The 22,345-nt window shown below is 41.8% G+C and overlaps 2 pseudogenes; both read left to right on the top strand.

The window, feature by feature from the left end:
* Window positions 1–4,618: 4,618 nt before the first annotated feature.
* Window positions 4,619–11,766, top strand: LOC138078609 (ubiquitin-conjugating enzyme E2 E3-like; annotated as a pseudogene).
* A 6,033-nt stretch (window positions 11,767–17,799) lies between these two features.
* LOC138078607 (olfactory receptor 8S1-like) lies at window positions 17,800–22,022 on the top strand (annotated as a pseudogene).
* The last annotated feature ends 323 nt before the right edge of the window (window positions 22,023–22,345 follow it).

Below are 22,345 nucleotides of genomic sequence, written 5' to 3'. Positions count from 1 at the left end.
AATAACTATTTGTTGATTATAGAGTGAATGAAGGAATGAATAGTGGACCTGTCTAAGGAGTCCATTCTCTTATATGGTTCTAGGGAATAGGAGGGACTATCCACCTCTACTGGAGAAGGCAATGGCACCCCACTCCAGTACTCTTTCCTGGAAAATCCCATGGGTGGAGGAGCCTGGTAGGCTGCAGTCCATGGGGTCGCTAGGAGTCAGACACGACTGAGCAACTTCACTTTCACTTTTCACTTTCATGCATGGAGAAGGAAATGACAACCCACTCCAGTATTTTTGCCTGGAGAATCCCAGGGACCGGAGAGCTTGGTGGGCTGCCATCTATGGGGCTGCACAGAGTCGGACACGACTGAAGCAACTTAGCAGCAGCAGCAGCATCCACCTTTAAGGACTTTCTAGGTGGCACTAGTAGTAAAGTCAATGCAGAAGGCATAGGAGATGTGGGCTCAATGCCTGGGTTGGGAAGATTCCCCTGTAGGAGGTCATGGCAACTGACTCTAGTATTCTTGCCTGGAGAATTCCATGGACAGAGGATCCTGGCAGACCAGAGTCCATAGTGTCGGAAAGAGACACAATTGAGCAACTTAGCACGTATCCTCCTTTAAAACCTTGTCTAACAGATTCTGTATCTCTAATAGTTAGTATGTTCTGTTAGTGTTAGTGAAGTTAAGTGTGTCTGTTAGTGTTAATGAAGTCAGTCCTGTCTGACTCTTTGCAACCTCCATGGGCTATACAGTCTATGGAATTCTTCAGGCCAGAATACTGGAGTGGGTAGCTTTTCCCTTTTCCCAGGGGATCTTCCCAACCCAGGGATCAAACCCAGGTCTCCCTCATTGGAGGTGGATTCTTTACCAGCTGGGCTACAAGGGAATAGTGTGCAAAGAAAAAGAATGAATGAGAGAGAAGGGGTGAGAGAAGGAGCATATGAAAAAAAAAAAAATGTGTGTCCTTCACAACAATACAGATGTCAGAGGGAAGTACTATAGGAGAGATCAGGATCCGGAGAGATCAGGATCCAAACAGATGAGTCAAAATTTCGGTTCACCACCCAAAGTCATCATCACAAGAGCTTGGTGAAACATGTGCACTCTGACCCCCTGCCCAGAGTCTCTCCATCACCTATCTGAGCCTGGACCATTTCAGATCCCTGACTTGGTTCAAGACCTGTTCCAGGTGTAGAGGAAGGAGAAGGAGTTAGAGAATGCAGAACAAATGCTCAACTGCCACCCCATCTCCCATTCAGCTCTCAAGAGGGTTCTCAGAAATACACCAGCAATTGTTCTACCCAAAAACTGACAGGTCACATCAGCCAAGACCACTTCCATGCCAGCTCCCTGGCTTCTATCTGTTCTTGATCCTTTGACCCTCAGGCTAAGATCCTCTCTGCAATTGTCTGTTTCCTTCAGGAAAGCCCTCTGAAAATCATGGCCTCATAATGTGGTACACTCACAGGGGAAGTTTCCAAGATGAGGCTATTTCTCTGGAGATGAAGGCCAGGGATGTGGAACTGAGCCAAACAGTCCCAGCTTCAGCAGCATTTCTGCTCTGCCCACTTGGTGGAGCTGGTCCTTTACATTTTCCAGAGCATATGCCTTCCTGAGGATGCAACTAAGGCAAAATAGTAAATAGATATGTGAGATCAGTGGAGGAATGGCCATTTAATCCTGCCTTCACATACACAAACACACACAGGGATTATTCCTAAAACCCTGTTGACTTGGGAGAAAGCTTTTTGTCCCATAATTAGGGAAGGAAGAGCATGGGAATAGACTGGGTTCAAATTCAAACTAAAATTATGTGATGAATACCAAGTTGTTTTCTGAGTCTTAGTTTTCATCAAGAATAGGAGAGGAATGTCATATTCCCCCCTTGCCTAGCCCTATATGTCCCTAAACAGGCTATGGGGACTTCATTAGGGAGCTGCTGGGCTCTGAAAGAAGAGAAATATGGTCTGAATGCCAAAAGCCCTATGGCGTATATAGGGCAGGAAGAGGGAATCAGAAAATATAACTTGGCTAACACAGAAACGGGGTCATTTAAGTTGGAGTTTTGGTAAGCTGGATTGTCAAAGCAGGAAAAGATCTCATAAAAATTGCTAGACCAAAACCTTCATTTGAAAATGAGGAAAGTGAGCCACAGAGACAAAGATGACTTGCCCAGGTTTAGACCATCAGTAAGAAGCAGAAACAGACTTTAGGACTCATGTCTCCTGCTTCTCCATCTTTCACATTCCTTATGATCAAATTAGAATAAAGCTCTGCAAACATCCTCCTATAAATCAGAGAAGCAGCAAGGATGAGTAATAGCGTGCAGGGTCCCAACCAAAAGGCCCCCAAGTGCACAGATTCTTCATTACTGATCTGTTCTTATCTAATCTTTTTATTTATTGCTATTAATTAATTTTTATTGCAGTATAGTTGCTTTAGTTTCTACTCCATAGCAAAGTAATCAGCCCTACATACACATATATCACTTCCCTTTGTGATTTCGGCCCCATTTGGGATACTGCAGTGCATTAATTGGAGTACCCTGTACTATACAGGATGTTCAGGTCAGTTGTCTATTTTGTACACAGTATCCAAAGTACTTAGGCATCAACCCCAGTCTCCCAATTCCTCCCACCCCACCCCTTTCTCCCTTGAGCTCCATACATTTGTTCTCTAAGTCTCTATTTCTGCTTTGGAAATGTTGCAGTGAAAAGGAGAAAAAAGAGGAATGAGTTTTTTTCTTTCTCTTTCCTGAGAACAAAGAAGATAAAGAGAACAGTGAGCAGGACTGAACATTCCTAATGTTCTGTTTTGTTTTTTTCACTTTAACTGCTCCTAATTCTGCGTGTCTATAAGTAAGTTTGTGTTTCTGCCCCTAACTCTGCAGGGGCTACACTTCGCACTTATTTTGCTTTGTCTCGATGCTCAATACACCCCGTATATCGTGTTTACCCTTACAGCACCCTTCCCCTTGTAGTTAAATATTGGAAAGAAGGCCATAGAGCCACTGAACTGCTACACTCAATTACTGCGTTACAGACGCCAGCCTATGGCTGCTTTTAACAAGATCCTAAAATCCTTGCTCCTCATCAAAGACTCCTGGGAACCCTCATCTTATATAAGCTCCTAGAATCTTCATGGAGTGGGAGCACAGTTCTTGAGGCATGAGCCTGCTATATTCTGCCCTCCGCCAGCTGAGAATTAAGTCAACTCTCTGTTTCCAAACTCTGTCTCCATATTTTTTATTCAGCTTTGGTGGGCAGAGAAAGCCAAGATTTTGGCCAGCAACAGAAATAAGGTCATCTATACCACTTTTCTAGATGACAAACACATGAGAAGATGCCTAATATCACTATTTACTAGGAAACTACTGTGAGGTATACCCTTACACACGTCAGAATGGCCATCATCAAAAAATCTACAAATAATAAGCACTGGAGAGGGTGTGGAGAAAAGAGAAACTCTTACACTGCTGGTGCTAATGTAAGCTGATAGAGCCACTGTGGAAAACAGTATGGAGTTTCCTTAAAAAAACTAAAAATAGAACTACCATATGACCCAACAATCCCACTCCTAAGCATATACCCAGAGAAAATCATAATTCAAAAAGACACATGCACCCCCGTGTTCATGGCAGCAGTACTTACAATAGCCAGGACATGGAAGCAACCTAAATTTCCATCAACAGAGAAACAGAAAAAGAAGATCTAGATGGTAGATCTAGATGGTAACCAGTTTGTGAAGGGTATTTTCTTATCTTAGGGGTAAGGAAGTACCTCAATCCCCCTCAAGTCACCCATTTCAGATTCTTGGAGCCCCTGCCCTTCCTGCCCTTTTCCCACTCCACATCTCTACCCGTTAAAATCCCAATACTTCAAAATGAGCTCAAATTCACTCTTGTCATGAATCTTTTCTTGAGCCCTTTTTCTCACAGCCTCCCACCAAATAAACTATCTTTCCTCTTATCAATACTCACGGCACATTTCTAACCTCTCTCATAGTATTAATGATACTGTATCTTGTATTATAATTATTTGTTAATGTTTATCTTATGATTCCTACTAGTCCATGAGGGAAATGATGTTTTTAGCCAGATTTAGATCCCCTCCAAAGTTCTTTGAATTATGCTAGGTGATCAATAAAACTTGGTCGAATTGAATTGATACAGAAAGGAATCTCCATCTTTGAGTTGTTGTAAGTTCAGCCTATTTCCTCTTTGGTAGAGATGAAGGTGGCTGTGACCCTTAGCCATGTCCGCCTTTCACCCTGTTTCCTCCCTCTCCCTCCAGGAAGAAAATAACAACCAGCCACTCAAAATCAAGCCCTTTATTTAGGACACAGGACACTGATGTAGTGAAAGTGCCATTGTCGGCACTGAGCCGGAGTCAAAAGTCTCAGAGCACTGTTTACCGACTCCTGGAGAATAGTCCTTGTATGTCCAACAATATCACTAGAGGGCCCAGGCCCAGAGACAAATCAGCTTCAACGCCGTATGAACAAGCAAAATGAGGTAGCCCAGGGCAGAGGAATTTCAGGAACAGAAAGAGGGCAAAAGCAGCAAAGACAGGTGTTCACAACTTCTCACAGAACCACTGAACCAGCTTCTCAGAACAGAGTGCTTTATGGGCCAACCTGATCATGAAGAAGGAGACAAGGTAAGTTGACTGACTGGATTTTAGCTCAGACTCTCACTCAGTTTTATCCCCAGGAGGGCTGAGGTGGAAGTGTGGATGAAAATTACAGACTTTCCTAGCCAAGTGGCAAGGGACATTGAGCCACCTAGTGGAATAAGGTCCATTTCCTTAAACTCCAAGAAAATTGGAGGGCAGTGGTAACAAGGGTTTGTCTTAGGGCTTAGGACTAAACAAGTCGAATTAGATGTTCAAGTCCAGGTGAAGGAAATCCTGGGACTCAGCCCTCTCTTAAGGAATCCTTGTTAGGAAAATTGCTAAACAGAGGTGGAGTAAGTGGGGCTTGAAAATTGGAAACCTGAGTCAGCTTGATGAATTTTGTTTTGAAAACTATATTCTAGCTTAAAAACAGGAAATAGAAAGGGATATGGTGCTGGGACTAAAGGGCTGAGAATAGGGAGAGGAAGTGTAAAATAGAAAATAGAATGGAGACTCACCGTAGTTAATTCCTATTTTATCCAGAATTTTCTTGACACACATAATGTCATCAGTAAGGTCATCATCCAGGAACTCCGGCAGGAGTTTTAGGTGGAAAAAATGAGAGAGCTAAGGATTACCCAGAAAGGTAATGAATTTCCCTCTTCCCTGGTCCTTCTCTGAACTAGAGGCTTAAGCCTGTTGCCTTTTGTGTGAGCAATCCAATACACTAATAACCCCCCAACCCCGGCAAAGACTCCCTTCCCTTCTCTGGGGCATCTCTGGAGGAATTATCAACTTCATCAGCTGACTTCCTCTGAAAATGCAGAGTATTAAACTTCAAGATCACCAAACAACTCAGATCATCTATTCATGAACTTTCAGGGACCGTCTGGGATTTGGTGATAATGAAAATTTCTAACAGCCTCTTAATAATATCAGTTCAAGTCCCACACGTGATGTAGAGTCCTAGGCAATGAAACCAGAGGTGCGCTTGACACCGAGAAAAGAATTTATCCCAGAAGCAGGCAGTCTTAAAAAAGAAAATCAAAGTTGGCTGCTGTCTCGCTGTATTTCACTATGCGCACTGTTCACTAAACCCATGGTAGGCAAGATGTGAGCTGGGAAGCTGGAAGAAAACTCAAGGAGCTATAGGAACTGCAGACACGTTTATTCTCTCCTGGCTGGCACAGCAACTGCAGCAGCAGACACACTGTATTCTCTCCTCTCATGGCTGATCCAGGAACATAACCATAGGCAGTCACATGGAGCCATAAGGCAGCCTCAAAGACTTCTCAGGTGGTGCTTCTATAGGCATATCACACAAAGTAGCCCGTGACCAAGTGAGTACCTCGTGACACGCTATAAATGATCTCAGCTGTTACATAGCCATGTATTTACCAAACGTGGGGCAAGAGGGCCTGACCACCATCTTGGCTAATTTGCTCTCTCCCTACAGATACTCACATTTCCCATTTTTACATGTTAATACAAAAAACACTGAATAAAACACGATGTGACTGGCATAAAGATATACATAGAGATGAATGAAATTGAAGGGAGATCGCAGAAATAAACCCACCCATCTATGGTGAACTCATTTTAGACAACAGTCCACAACATTAAATTGAGAGGAAAATGATGTTTTCAACAAACAGTGCTAGGCAATTGGTTATCCACATGCATAGCAATGAAATTGGACCCTCTCCTCCTTCCACATACAAAATGTAACTCAAAATACATAAAAGGCTTAAATGTAAGAAGTGAAATTACAGTCAACATCCAATATCCACAGAGTTCACATTTCTAGAGTTCATTTAAAGCATACAAAATTTAAGAAAATGTTTGTTCATTATATATCTGATAAATCATTATCCAAAGTATCTCAAGAATGTTTACAACTCACCAACACAAAGACCTAAAAAACAATTATAATAATGGATAAATGACTTCAACAGACTGTTCTCCACACAGGTCATACAAATGGTCACCAAGCCATGAAAACATGTCAAAGATCATTAGTCATGATGGAGATGCAAATTAAAACTGCAATGAAGCAACTCCTTCACATATTCTAAAATGGTTAAGATAAAGAAATCTAAAAATAACAATTCATAACAATGTAAAGAAATTGGAACCTTCAAACATTACTTGTAAAAATAGAAAAGGGAAGGGTGCAACCAACACTTACAATGTGATGTGTTAGCCCCTCATTCACATCCAACCCTTTGGGACCCTACGGGCTGTATCTAGTCAGGTTCTTCTGTCCATGGAAATCTCCAGACAAGAATACAGGAGTGGGTAGCCAATCCCTTCTCCAGGGAATCTTCCCAACCTAGGTATCAAACTCAGGTCTCCTGCAATGCAGGCAGATTCTTTACCATCTGAGAAGATGGGCTTACCACCAGGGGAGTCTATATTTACAATATAAATATATAATTAGTATATTGTTCAACAACACCATCCTAGAAATATACCCCAAAGAACTGATAACAGGTGTACACATATAATGACAGCCACACTGTTCACAATAGCCAACAGGCACAACAATGCAAAGTCCATCAGCGGGTAAATGAATAAACAAAATTGTGTAGATCTGTAAACAGACGTATTATTCACCATAGAGGGAGTAAAATAAAAGAATAAAGTCTCTGTGAAAAACAGTATGGCAGTTCTTCAAAAGCTTAAATATAGAATTAACATATGATCCACCAATTTCACATCAGGGTACGTACATAAAATGTTGAAAGCAGGGACTGGAACAGATATGGGTACACTCATATTCATAGCAGCATTAACCACAAGAGCAAAAGGAGGAAGCAACCCAAGTGTCCATCAACAAATGAATGGATAACTTAAGTGTGGCATTCACAAAGGAATATAATTCAGCCTCAAAAACAAAGGAAATAGCAACACATGCTACAATATTAACCTTAAAGTCTTTATGATAAGTGAAATAACCCTGTCACAAAATGACAAAAATATATGAATCCACTTACATGGGGTATCCACAGAAGTCAAAGACAGAAAGTAGAATGTCACTGCCAGGGACTCTGGGAATTAGTGTTTACAGAGTTTCACTAGTGAAAATTGGAATGCTCTGAAGGTGCTTGTTGGGGATATGGTTGTACAACAATGTGAATGTAATTAATCCCAAAGAACTGTGTATCTAAAATGGCTTGAATAGTAAGTGTTTGTATATTTAGGCACAATGAAATAAATGAAAGAAATACTGATACATGTTACAACATGGATGAACATTGAAAACAGCCCATGTGAAAGAAGCCATGCAGGAAAGACATCAATGTTGAGGATGACCTGGATGTGATGGAAACAGTGGGATTCTTGTAGGTAGAATCTACACCATCTCCTGCAGGAGACCCAGAGCCACGTCAGAAACCAATGAGTGCCTGCTTTTACAGGAAATCCAGAGTCAGGTCAGGGGCCAAGATCCTCGCAGATTGAACCTGCAGCTGCTCCTGCAGAGGACACAGAGCCAGATCAGAAACGAACAAGGGGCAGGTTGAACCTGCTCTTGCTCTTCCAGGAGACACAGACCAGGTCAGGGCATGGAACTCCTCGTGGAGAAGCTGCCCCTGCCCTGCATTAGACCCAGAACCACATCAGGAACCTTCACCCCTGAAGACTGAAAACTGCTCCTGCAGGAGCCCCATGTGGATTCACCACTGCTGCAGGGGAACCTGCCCTGGCTCCTGCAGGAGACGCTGGGCCAGGTCAGGAACCAGCGCCCTTGCGGGCTGCACTGCACCTGTAGGAGACCCAGAGCCATTTCAGGAATCAACACCCCAAGGGCAGGTTTGAATCTGCAGCCACCGTTACTTCCGATACACATCATCAACCCGCTCCTTCTTCCAAACTTTACTTTCCGTCTCCGGTCATTGTTTGTGTTGCAGTTTTTATTGTTTTGTCTTTCATATTATTTACAGCACTGTATATTTTGTGTTTTACGTTTATAACAATACGATGTAAGCCTTTTTAATATTGCCGTTCAGGAGCATTAAACGCACTCATGATACTGTGCAGCGATCACCACTGCCTAGTTTCTACATTTTATTCCCCAAATAAAACCCTGTATCCAAAGAATGCAGCTCCCAATTCCTCCTCCCCCAGACTCTGACAACCATGATCCTCTTTCTTTCTCTGTTTCTTTTTTTAACTCAGTTTATTTATTTTTGGCTGCCCTGAGCATTCATCGCTGTACGGGCTTTCTCCAGCTGCAGCAAGTGGGGGTTACTCTTCGTTGTGATGCACACCATCTCATTTCAGTGACTTCTCTTGTGGAGCACAGGCCCTAAGGCTTGCAGGCTTCAGTAGCTGCAGCACACAGGCTCTGTAGTTGTGGCTTGTAGGCTGTAGAGCACAGACTCAGTAGTTGTGGTGCTCGGACTTAGTTGCTCCTTGGCATGTGTAATCTTCACGGACCAGGTAATCACACCAGTGTCTCCTGCACTGACAGACTCTTATCCACTGTACCACCAGGGAATTCCTCTTTCTCTGTTTCTTTATCTATTGTCGATGTTTCCTATAAATGAAATGATTAAAAATCATTTTTGTGTCTGTCCACATATTTTAAGAAATAACTGGTTACTTTTTATTTTTATCTGAAATAGCATTTTTGTTACCTGAAAGAGGAATTCAGATGCATTACAGATGAGAGGTACAAAATGAGATTTTAAACATAGGAAATATGGGCATAAAATTGGGATACACACTGCTGTTCTAAGTGTGACACCAAATGATATGATGCATTTACTCCTGTAAAAGGAAACTCGTGACTACAGAAGGTATGGAACAGAAACAGCCTCACAAGCATAGAGAACAGACTTACGGTTGCCTAGGAGTAGGAGCGGGGTGAGAGTTGAATTGGGAGTTTGGGACTAGCAGATGCAAACTATTATAAAGAGAATGGATAACAACAAAGTCCTATTGTGTAGCACAAGGAACAATATTCAATATCCTATGATAAATGATAATGGAAAAAATGTTAGGGAGATGCTCAAACTCACTAGTTATTAATATAATAATTTAAAACAGCAAAGAGATGACACTCCACACCTGATAGATGACCAAATATTAGTTAGTTGACCAGTATTTTGTGATACAGAAACCCACAAGGATTACAGTGAAAGCTGCAGCCTCTCCAGTGAAATTGAAAGTCACTCAGTCATGTCTGACTCTTTGCGACCCCATGGACTATACAGTCCATGGAATTCTTGAGGCCAGAATACTGGAATGGGTAGCTTTTCCCTTCTCCAGAGGATCTTCCCAACCCAGGGATCGAACCCAGGTCTCCCGCACTGCAGGCAGATTCTTTACCAGCTAAGCCACCAGCAACCTCTCCAAGGCACGAGTATTTGATCAAACTATGCCTACACATAACTATGTCCCAGATACTCTTCATCTGGGTAAAATTCTCAAAAATATTGCCATATAAGTTCTTGAGGAAATATGTATTAAATGTTTATTTCAGACCACCCTGTCCAACTTTCAGTGTTCCACACTCTTGGCCTGAACTTCCTCGGCTTCCTTTTTGCCCTGCCCACCTCTTCCTCACCTCCTCCAACAACCGTCGCATCCAGGGACTCAGCTGAGCAGGCAGCAGAATTTTCCAAGAAATAATTTCTCCAAGATGTCCAAATCTGGTGAATGTCTCAGATGAGAGCTACAGACAGACAGTGCTAATTCAGACATGGATCAGTGAGATCCAGCCACTCCAGAGCCTGAAGAACAAGTGAGAAAACTTTCTGCCACCCAAGAGAAGAAAACCACCACACTCTAGCAAAACCACTGCTAAGTTATCCACTAGCACCATAAGAACTCAGGAGGAGCTAGCTGAAATAACCCTTCATTCTCCCCCTCCTAAGTGCCATGCTGGGCCAATAGAGACAACATTGATGAGTGGAGATCGACTACACTTGCCCCAGCAGGTTCTGTATGTGAAGGTGATATGTTCTTTCTGGATAGTACATTTTCATCGTATTGTCCACACCAGTGGTTTCTTTTTTAAATTTTTATTTTATATTGTAGTATAGTTGATTAAAATGTTGTGTTAGTTTCAGGTGTACAGCAAAGTGATTTTTTTAACAAATTTATTTATTTTAATTGGAGGTTAATTACTTTACAATATTGTATTGGTTTTGCCATACATCAACATGAATCTGCCATAAATATCCATGTATCTCTTCTTTTTCAAATTCTCTCCCCAAGTTATTACAGACTATTGAGTAGAGCTCTCTGAGCCACCAAGTAGGTCCTTGTGTTCTGCACCAGAATCTATTATGGCAACATCAACAGTCCAGGAGTCACCTGTCTGTACATCCTTAAAGACAGCTGGAGTACCTTTGACTATTTCAAAGGTTTTGCTGTCCGTTTGTCTTCTGACAGACTGCAACCCTGTGGATCCTCCGCTCAAATGCATAGACATTCACTATTTGATCAACAGAGCAGAAAATGGTAAGAGAGCTGGACAGTGGACCAAGAGATGTACAACATAATTCTCATAATTTGTGTGCAACATAAAGGAGCAGAAGACATCTTCTCGTGATGCTACAAATCTTTATACCCTTTATAGTATGAAGTCTAGGTAGATGTTACACTGATTCTACTCCGCTTTTGTCCTTTGAAGGCTGGGAGACTCCCCAAAACATAAATGCTACCAAGAGTACAACTTTGTAGCTTTAGATTACTTATGCTTAAAATGCCTACTTGTAATTTCTTATTTCTTTGGTATATCAAAATGTATTTTACAATGTACTAAAGACTGGGAGGGACTGGGGGCAGGAGGAGAAGGGGACGACAGGGGATGAGATGGCTGGATGGCATCACTGACTCGATGGACGTGAGTCTGAGTGAACTCCGGGAGTTGGTGATGGACAGGGTGGCCTGGCGTGCTGCGGTTCATGGGGTTGCAAAGAGTTGGACACGACTGAGCGACTGAACTGAACTGAACTGAAAGACATCATTATCTTTATGAAATTATAAAAGACTAAGAATTATGTAAGTTGTTTGAAACACAGCTATATTTCTGAGTTTGTGATTCATGTTTTGCCAAAAAAAAAAGTTCACTTTTTAACAGTTTGTAATGAGGCGTCATTTTACCCCTTGTAGCTCAGAGAGCACCTGATGTATCATCTCAAACATAATTGACATGCTTCTGAAGGCACAAAAAAAATTATTCTTGCAATATTATTTTTGGCGGTGGAAAGTTGAAGATAATTGGGGTTAGGAAATCTGTTTTAGGAGGAAAAAGGCTAAGCTGTTGTAGAAGAGATCCCAAAATAAAGTGAATCAAACAAAATAAAAGATTATTTTTTCTTTTCAGTCTAGAGACGTACTGAATAGTCCAGAGTGAAAACCCGAGTTCCTTCTATATTGTTCTTTGTTATTTCCTAGGGAGTTATTCAGTCAGTCATCATTCAGTCCTTATCCATGGCAACGACTGATAAGGGCTCTTCAATATCTATCCTTCCTTTTTACCTTTGAGTAGTAAAATATGTCCATGTTTTAGACACAACTATTCATGTAATACAGAGACCACATTTTTCACTCCCATGAGGTCAAAGCAGTCAATGAGTTGATAATTATTGAAGTTAGGTGATGGATAGAGAGGAATTATTACACTATTCTTTTTATTTTTGTAGATGCTTATTTTTCCATAATAAAAACTTTCTACCAGAGTTAATGTTTCAAAGTTTTTTAACTTTTTTTAATTGAAGTTAGTTGATTTATATGTTGTGCCAATCTCTGCTGTACAGCAAAGTGATTACGTTATACATCTATATATACATTTTTTAATGTTCTTTTCCATTATGGTTTATCACAGGATGTTGAATATACTTCCCTGTGCTATGCAGTAGGACATTGTTGTTTATCCATCCTGTATCTAATAGTAGGTATCTGCTAACCCAAAACTGTTTTATAGCTTTTAACTTATTTGGATATTTTCAGTTCAGTTCAGTTTCTCAGTCATGTCCAACTTTTTGCAATCCCATGGACTGAAGCATGCCAGGCTTCTCTGTCCATCGCCAACTCCCGGAGCTTACTCAAACTCATGTCCATTGAGTCAGTGATGCCATCCAACCATCTCATCCTCTATCATCCCCTTCTTCTCCCTCCTTCAATCTTTCCCAGCATCAGGGTATTTACCAATGAGTCTGTTCTTACCATCAGGTGGCCAAAGTATTGGAGTTTCAGCTTCAGCATCAGTCCTTCCAATGAATATTCAGGACTGATTTCCTTTAGGATGGACTGGTTGGATCTCCTTGCAGTCCAAGGGACTCTCAAGAGTCTTCTCCAACAACATAGTTTAAAAGCATCAATTCTTTGGTGCTCAGCTTTCTTTATAGTCTAACTCTCACATCCATATATGACTACTGGGAAAACCATAGCTTTGACTAGATGGACCTCTGTTGGCAAAGTAATGGCTCTGCTTTTTAATATGCTGTCTAGGTTGGTCATAGCTTTACTTCCAAGGAACAAGCGTCTTAATTTCATGGCTGCAGTCACCATCTGTAGTGATTTTGGAGCAGAGCCCCAAAAAATAAAGTCGTTCACTGTTTCCATTGTTTCCCCATCTATTTGCCATGAAGTGATGGGACCGGATGCCATGATGTTAGTTTTCTGAATGTTGAGCTTCAAGCCAACTTTTTCATGCTCCTCTTTCAATTTCATCAAGAGGCTCTTTAGTTCTTCTTCACTTTCTTCCATAACGATGGTGTCATCTGCATATCTGAGGTTATTGATATTTCTCCCGGCAATCTTGATTCCAGCTTGTAATTCATCCAGCCCAGCATTTCACAGATGCAGATGTACTCTGCATATAAGTTAAATAAGCAGGGTGACAATATATAGTCTTGACACACTCCTTTCCTGATTTGTAACCAGTCTGTTGTTCCATGTCCACAATGAATAAAACAATTAAAATAAATAAATTTATATTTTAAAAAATAAATAAAAAGCAGAGACATTAAAGTTCAGTTCAGTCACTCAGTTGTGTCCAACTCTTTGCGACCCCATGAATCGCAGCACACCAGGCCTCCCTGTCCATCACCAACTCCCAGAGTTCACTCAAACTCACGTCCATTGAGTCCATGATGCCATCGAGCCATCACATCCTCGGTCGTCCCCTTCTCCTCCTGCCCCCAATCCCTCCCAGCATCAGAGTCTTTTCCAATGAGTCAACTCTTCGCATGAGGTGGCCAAAGTACTGGAGCTTCAGCTTTAGCATCATTCCTTCCAAAGAAATCCCAGGGCTGATCTCCTTCAGAATGGACTGGTTGGATCTCCTTGCAGTCCAAGGCACTCTCAAGAGTCTTCTCCAACACCACAGTTCAAAAGCATCAATTCTTTGGTGCTCAGCCTTCTTCACAGTCCAACTCTCACATCCATACATGACCACTGGAAAAACCATAGCCTTGACGAGACAGACCTTAGTCGGCAAAGTAATGTCTCTGCTTTTGAATATCCTATCTAGGTTGGTCATAACTTTTATTCCAAGGAGTAAGCGTCTTTTAATTTCATGGCTGCAATCACCATCTGCAGTGATTTTGGAGCCCCAAAAATAAAGTCTGACACTGTTTCCACTGTTTCCCCATCTATTTCCCATGAAGTGTTGGGACCGGATGCCATGATCTTCGTTTTCTGAATGTTGAGCTTTAAGCCAACTTTTTCACTCTCCTCTTTCACTTTCATCAAGAGGCTTTTTAGCTCCTCTTCACTTTCTGCCATAAGGGTGGTGTCATCTGCATATCTGAGGTTATTGATATTTCTCCCGGCAACCTTGATTCCAGCTTGTGTTTCTTCCAGTCCAGCGTTTCTCATGATGTACTCTGCATATAAGTTAAATAAGCAGGGTGACAACATACAGCCTTGATGTACTCCTTTTCCTATTTGGAACCAGTCTGCTGTTCCATGTCCAGTTCTAACTGTTGATTCCTGGCCTGCATACAGATTTCTCAAGAGGCAGGTCAGGTGGTCTGGTATTCCCATCTCTTTCAGAATTTTCCACAGTTTATTGTGATCCACACAGTCAAAGGCTTTGGCATAGTCAATAAAGCAGAAAGAGATGTTTTTCTGGAACTCTCTTGCTTTTTCCATGATCCAGCTGATGTTGGCAATTTGATCTCTGGTTCCTCTGCCTTTTCTAAAACCAGCTTGAACATCAGGGAGTTCATGGTTCACGTATTGCTGAAGCCTGGCTTGGAGAATTTTGAGCATTACTTTACTAGCATGTGAGATGAGTGCAATTGTGCAGTAGTTTGAGCATTCTTTTGCATTGCCTTTCTTTGGGATTGGAATGAAAACTGACCTTTTCCAGTGTGGTCACTGCTGAGTTTTCCAAACTTGCTGGCATATTGAGTGCAGCACTTTCACAGCATCATCTTTCAGGATTTGAAACAGCTCAACTGGAATTCCATCACCTCCACTAGCTTAGTTCATAGTGATGCTTTCTGAGGCCCACTTGACTTCACATTCCTAGATGTCTGGCTCTAGATTAGTGATCACATCATCATGATTATCTGGGTCATGAAGATCTTTTTTGTACAGTTCTTCTGTGTATTCTTGCCACCTCTTCTTAATATCTTCTGCTTCTGTTAGGTCCAGACAATTTCTGTCCTTTATCAAGCCCATCTTTGCATGAAATGTTCCCTTGGTATCTCTACTTTTCTTGAAGAGATCTCTAGTCTTTTCCATTCTGTTGTTTTCCTTGGTTTCTTTGCATTGATCACTGAAGAAGGCTTTCTTATCTCTTCTTGCTATTCTTTGGAACTCTGCATTCAGATGCTTATATCTTTGCTTTTCTCCTTTGCTTTTCACCTCTCTTCTTTTCACAACTATTTATAAGGCCTCCCCAAACAGCCATTTTGCTTTTTTGCATTTATTTTCCCTGGGGATGGTCTTGATCCCTGTCTCCTGTACAATGTCACGGACCTCATTCCATAGTTCATCAGGCACTCTATCAGATCTAGTCCCTTAAATCTATTTCTCACTTCCATTGTATAATCATAAGGGATTTGATTTAGGTCATACCTGAATGGTCTAGCGGTTTTCCCTACTTTCTTCAATTTGAGTCTGAATTTGGCAATAAGGAGTTCATGATCTGAGCCACAGTCAGCTCCCGGTCTTGTTTTTGTTGACTGTATAGAGCTTCTCCATCTTTAAAAAAACAATTAATTTTGGATAACATAATAAACTTGTACTTTCTTTTATCATTAAAATATCTTTAATACACTTCTCAATTTAAAATACCTGAGGCAATAAAAGAAGGGAAATAAAAAATACATATCAATTTTAATTTTATATCTTTTATTATTATCTTTCTATAATCAAATATTATTTAAAATATAATAAAGAGAGAAAGAAAGAAAGGAGAGAGGGAAGAAGGGAAGGAATTCCAAGATTTACAACTAAGAAACCTTAGAACTCTGTATTTTAATCTTTAGAAATAATTGGCATAGACAAGTACCTCTTAGATAATGCAACTCACTGAAAAAAAGTAATACAGGGAAGGAATTGTGGCCCTGGAGAATTCATACAGATCAGAGCAGGCCTTCTGCTTAATAGACTCCCCAGGGACCGCCAACACTCTCCAAGGCCTAGCACTGAGCTCAAGTCCCTCTGGCCATTGTTATATTGGAGGCTGAGTCAAGAAATTTTTCTGTTGGACAGAAGGACTATAGGGATATTTCCTTGCTCAAAAACTCCACCTCTGCATCTTCTAAAAGAAAGACAAAGTTGAGGAAAGCCCACCAAGTCCTAGCCATATCTCTGGCTTTTGCTGGTTAGAAAGGATGCCATTTATGTATCTTCTACTGAAAGCATCTCTTGTTGGCTGAAAGAGACCAGGTGAAGAAAACTGCCCTTCTCATTCAACTCCATCTTCTTCTAAAACTATCCACTCTGGGAGCTTGTGAGTGTACAAGCCGTAAATAGTAACTACATCCTCATTCATCACCCTCCCGAGTTACCCTCTCAGGGGAGAGGGGTGACCACGCTATATTCCTTTGCTCTACACGACACCCTCTAACTTTTTATTTTATCAGGTGTTCTGTACAGTCTTTTACTTTGCTTTTTTTCCCCTTTTCCATCTCTGTTATGCACAGAAGGTGGTCCAATTTGACTTGGCTTCATCCAAATCCCTAGTACCAACTCAGAGAATAGCATGGTCTTCTTGGGCTCTAATGTTAAGTCCTGATGTTATAGTGCCAACAGTGGACATTATTAATTCACAGAAGCCCTCGAGTAACTGATGTGCACAGCCCTTGCCTCCCATTTAAGGGCTTCCTCTTGCCTGGCTTCCATGAAACCAGACTATTCCTGTGCCAGTTCTACTTGTGTTGACACAGAAAAGGAGAGGGTTTCCATTTAGTAACAGAGAAACCCAAGGAATGTTGTCCCCAAATTTTTTAAAAAATATTTATTATTGTTTATTTATTTGGCTGCACTGGGTCTCAGTTGCAGCAAGCAGGATCTTCAACCTTTGTTTTGTGACATTCCAGATCTTTAGTTGGAACATGTGGGATCTAGTTCCCTTGAATAGGGGTTGAACCCAGGCTGCCTGCATTGGGATTGCTGAGTCTTGGCCACTAGACCTTAGAATTTCTAAGCTGGAATGGATTTTAGAACCCATTTGTTTTTCCCAGAGTTTTTTTCTTAATGAGAAACCCAAGGGAATTATTCATGAACTTACAGTGACACAGAAAGGTCTTGCGGCATCTCCTGCTGTCACAATACCTCTAGCAATCATTCAAACACACATCATGGACTGTCAGCAGGATGGCCAGTCAACATCTTTATGGCTTATTCACTATGTCAGGGAGCCTTCCTGTGGTTTGAACTCCATTCTTTTTGGAACCAAGAACGGGTGCTCTGGAGGCTGTTTACAACTCCCTTCCTTTCCTTCTCCAGTCTGAATAGTCTCTTTTCTCCTTCCTTTCTGAGTTTGATTCTCTACATCTTCCATCCCACCATCTCCACCTTAGCCAATAAACCAATAGATTATTGCCTTGAGCTGGGAAAGGTTGATGAGGTCTGACATGGCAAGGTTGCCTCTGCTACACGACCTGTCCAGGGTCAGTCCTGAAGCTGACACCTCATCCCAGCCGTGCTCTGAGACTCATAACACGTTGGAGATTTCTTTCTGTTCTTGTCCTTCTAAAGGGAAACTCCAATGCTCCATGAAAGTTGGGAACATAACCACAGTCACTTTCTCTATTCTCCAAGAACTATCCACTAACCCTCAGATCCAGGTAGTACTCTTTGTAACATTCCTGGTGATTTACCTCCTGACCCTCACAGGGAACCTGCTGATGCTGCTGGTGATCAGGACTGATTCCCACCTCCACACCCCCATGTACTTCCTCCTCAGTCACCTCTCCTTCTTGGATGCCTTCTATGCCTCAGTCATTGTGCCTAAGCTGCTAGAGAACCTGCTTTCCAAGTGGAAGACTATTTCCTTCCTTGAGTGTTTCACCCAGATCTCCTTGGTCATATTTTCAGGGGGCACTGAAACCTGCCTCCTCTCAGTCATGGCCTGTGACCAGTTCCAGGCTGTGTGCTGCCCGCTGCTGTATGTGGGGACTGTGAACAAGAAGGTGTGTGCTGGCCTGGCGGGAGCCTCCTGGGCCATAGGAATGGGGACTGGCCTGCTTAACTCCATCCTCCTGGCTCAGCAGCACTTCTGTGGCCCCAACCTTGTCCCCAGTTTCGCCTGCAGGTTTCCTCCAGCGCTCCTGACCCTGTTCTGACCCCTGTTCTGACCCCTCCATGAGCGTTGCCTCTGCTCCGACTACCATGATGGTTCTGGGCCTCGGCACCCTTGTCCTAGTGCCGCTTTCTTATACCTGTATCAAGACAGCCTTGGGAATCAACTCTGCCACAGGTTGGAACAGATCTTCTCTATCTGCTCATCTCATTTTATTGTGATCTCCATCCTCATGAACATTAAGGTATATCATTGCTGAACCTTTGAATATAATGTACAATATTTTCCACTCTAAAGTAACCTTGGTCTATAGATCAGAACATTGCAAAGTAGCAGGAAAAAAATTTTATTGGAACTCAAAAGGCCTGGGCTCCATTTCTACCTCTGCTGTGGACTAGATGTGTGAATTATTTTTTAAAAAAAGTCATTTTATTTCTGAGGCTTCAATTGTCTAACTCTGAAAAATAAGCTTATACAAAGACTGAAGTTTTTCTTATTTCCATTAAACTGTGATTTCAGTTCAGTTCAGTTGCTCAGTAGTGTCCAACTCTTTGCAACCCCATGAATCACAGCACACCAGGCCTCCCTGTCCATCACCAACTCCCGGAGTTCACTCAAACCCACATTCATCGAGTCGGTGATGCCATCCAGCCATCTCATCCTCTGTTGTCCCCTTTTCCTCCTGCTCCCAATCCCTCCCAGCATCAGAGTCTTTTCCAATGAGTCAATTCTTCACATGAGGTAGCCAAAGTACTGGAGCTTCAGCTTTAGCATCATTCCTTCCAAAGAAATCCCAGGGCTGATCTCCTTTAGAGTGAACTGGTTGGATCTCCTTGCAGTCCATGGGACTCTCAAGAGTCTTCTCCAACACCACAGTTCAAAAACATCAATTCTTCGGCGCTCAGCTTTCTTCACAGTCCAACTCTCACATCCATACATGACCACTGGAAAAACCATAGCCTTGACCAGATGGACATTTGTCGGCAAAGTAATGTCTCTGCTTTTGAATATGCTATCTAGGTTGGTCATAACTTTTCTTCCAAGGATTATGCGTCTTTTAATTTCATGGCTGCAGTCACCATCTGCAGTGATTTTGGAGCCCAAAAAATAAAGTCTGACACTGTTTCCACTGTTTCCCTATCTATTTGCCATGAAGTGATGGGACCGGATGCCATGATCTTCGTTTTCTGAATATTGAGCTTTAAGCCAACTTTTTCACTCTCCTCTTTCACTTTCATCAAGAGGCTTTTTAGTTCCTCTTCACTTTCTACCATAAGGGTGGTGCCATCAGCATATCTGAGGTGATTGATATTTCTCCCGGCAATCTTGATTCCAGCTTGCGCTTCTTCCAGCCCAGCATTTCTCTGCATGTAAGTTAAATAAGCAGGGTGCCAATATACAGTCTTGACAAACTCCTTTTCCTATTTGGAACCAGTCTGTTGTTTCATGTCCACGTTCTAACTGTTGCTTCCTGACCTGCATACAGATTTCTCAAGAGGCAGGTCAAGTGGTCTGGTATTCCCATCTCTTTCAGAATTTTCCACAGTTTATTGTGATCCACACAGTCAAAGGCTTTGGCATAGTCAATAAAGCAGAAATAGATGTTTTTCTGGAACTCTCTTGCTTTTTCGATGATCCAGCGGAAGTTGGCAATTTGATCTCTGTTTTCTCTGCCTTTTCTAGAACCAGCTTGAACATCTGGAAGTTCACAGTTCACGTATTGCTGAGGCCTGGCTTGAAGAATTTTGAGCATTATTTGGGAGTCATCAAAAGGGAAAATGAAAGTCTTTAGTAGACTTTTATTCAGTGTTGGACAAAAAAATTAAATACATCATCCTTAAAACATGCCATTTCTCTTTCCTACTGGAAGATGATGTCTCCAAAGCTTATTTGTACTGTAGCTATTGATTAGCTAGTTACTATACTACAGCTGCTTTACACAATCAAGATCAATTTTAGTATGTATCACACCACAAGATAAACATTATTAACCTCATTTTCCAAAAGAATACTGAGTTTCAGGAGTAACCAGGTACCTTACAAAAGCTGCCAGAACAAGCTAGGAATGGAGCCAAAATATAAACTAAGGCTCACTGACTTGGAACCTCAAGCTCTTTTCTACTGTGTTTCTCTCAGACATAAACAGCTCTAGTTGATGGGTCCTTGCTCCCAGGAAACAGAGTAACTAATGGCCTGTGCTCTCTACTACTGAACTGGAGATGTATTTGTACAAATTGAGAACTTTCCTCACCTGGTTGTTACTTGGCAAGAAGTAAGGGGTGGGAAATGATAAGGTCCAGGAGAGCTCACCTGTCCTGAAGACAAAACTCTTCAGCTCTCTTTTTCTCAATTTCCTCATTTGCCATAAGGAGAATGATAAGACTTCTTCCAACCACTTCACAAAAACATTAGGAGGGATAAATTTAAAAATAAAAATGACAGTAAAATGAGTATCTTTTTTAACCAAGTACATAAAACCCACAAAGATCATTCCAGTGATAATGACACAATTGCAAAAATAAAATTTGAATGCTTCTTTCAAAAATACTCACAATGACACTTAACAATGTACACCCATGAGGAGAAGACAATGGCACCCCACTCCAGTACTCTTGCCTGGAAAATCCCATGGACAGATGAGCCTGGTAGGCTACAGTCCCTGGGGTCACTAAGAGTAGGACATGACTGAGCGAATTCACTTTCACTTTTCACTTTCATGCCTTGGAGAAGGAAATGGCAACCCACTCCAGTGTTCTTGCCTGGAGAATCCCAGGGACGGGGGAGCCTGGTGGGCTGCCATCTATGGGGTCGCATGGAGTTGGACACGACTGAAGCAGCTTAGCAGCAGCAGCAGCAGCAACATACACCCACAATTTTAATCTTACTATTTTGGATTCATATCTCATGCTAGATACATTTGTATCTTTCACTTTATTTACAAAGCTTGGCTTCTTTCCCAAGCCAAAGACAAATGTGCTAAAAATGACAAAATTTTGGTCCACTAAGCATTATAAAAATAATGGGCTGTGACTCTGAGGTAATTGCTAGAGCCATGAATGGTAGGGAAAAAATGACAACTTTATTAGACTATCATATAGTTTTGTTAGAAACGATCATCACAAGATAAGAACATGCAGTTGTATATATAGGGAAAAGAAGAGGCAAAAATCCTCAGATTATCATCATAACTACTAAGGAAAGATGCTTTGAAAACTGAAGTGCTATAGAAATGCATGAATTTTTTTTAAGTTTTATTCTAACCTGTAGCACTTAATATGCTGCAGAACTCCCTTTTTCTCCAGGGCAGTTCCTCTAATGTCTCACATATGATCACTCATGTATGGAGGCATTTGAAAGCAGAAATGACTGACTTCTCACTGATAATAGTCATTTCTAGATGCTTCTACCGCTGATAGCTGACAGCCCTGAGGACCATCCTTGCAGAATCTGGGACAGGATGGACCCTGACTGCCCAACAGCATTGTGGCTTTTGTCTGGACCTCATTTTATTCCTTTGTGCAATTCCCTTCAAGGTACAGGACTCCAGCTTCCGGCTCAGTCCTGGAGCAAGTCCTATCCTTACAGTACAGTATGGTGACCCCACTACTGGACCCCCTTATCTACAGTCTGAAGAACCAGGAAGTGAAGGCAGCTCTAAGGAGGATGCTGGCCAGGAAGCCTAGGCTTACCTTCTAAGCCAGACTCTACTGCCTCCGCGTAATAGGAGGATAATAGCAGGAAAAGTCATGAGAAAGAAGAGGAGACAAAAAGACTTTGCTCCTAATTTATCTCAGCATGAATTCTTCTCCACAACAGAAGTCTTTGTTTGTCTGATCCCTGTGCCCTCCTCCAGTCAAGCAAGATGGGAAAACCTCTTGAGAACTAATGGCACCCATCCACAGGGGACCCAGTCACTGCACAAGAAAATCTTTTCAATAGATATATGGAGGATCTTTGAAAAACTAAAAACTAAAAAATATATGATCCAGCAATTCTACTTCTGGGAGTATATCCAAAGT

The sequence above is a fragment of the Capricornis sumatraensis genome, chromosome 4, assembly GCF_032405125.1.
Source record: "Capricornis sumatraensis isolate serow.1 chromosome 4, serow.2, whole genome shotgun sequence".
NCBI classification, from domain to species: domain Eukaryota; kingdom Metazoa; phylum Chordata; class Mammalia; order Artiodactyla; family Bovidae; genus Capricornis; species Capricornis sumatraensis.
The sequence above is the reverse complement of the archived record's forward strand: the minus strand, read 5'-3'. Positions and strand labels throughout refer to the sequence as shown.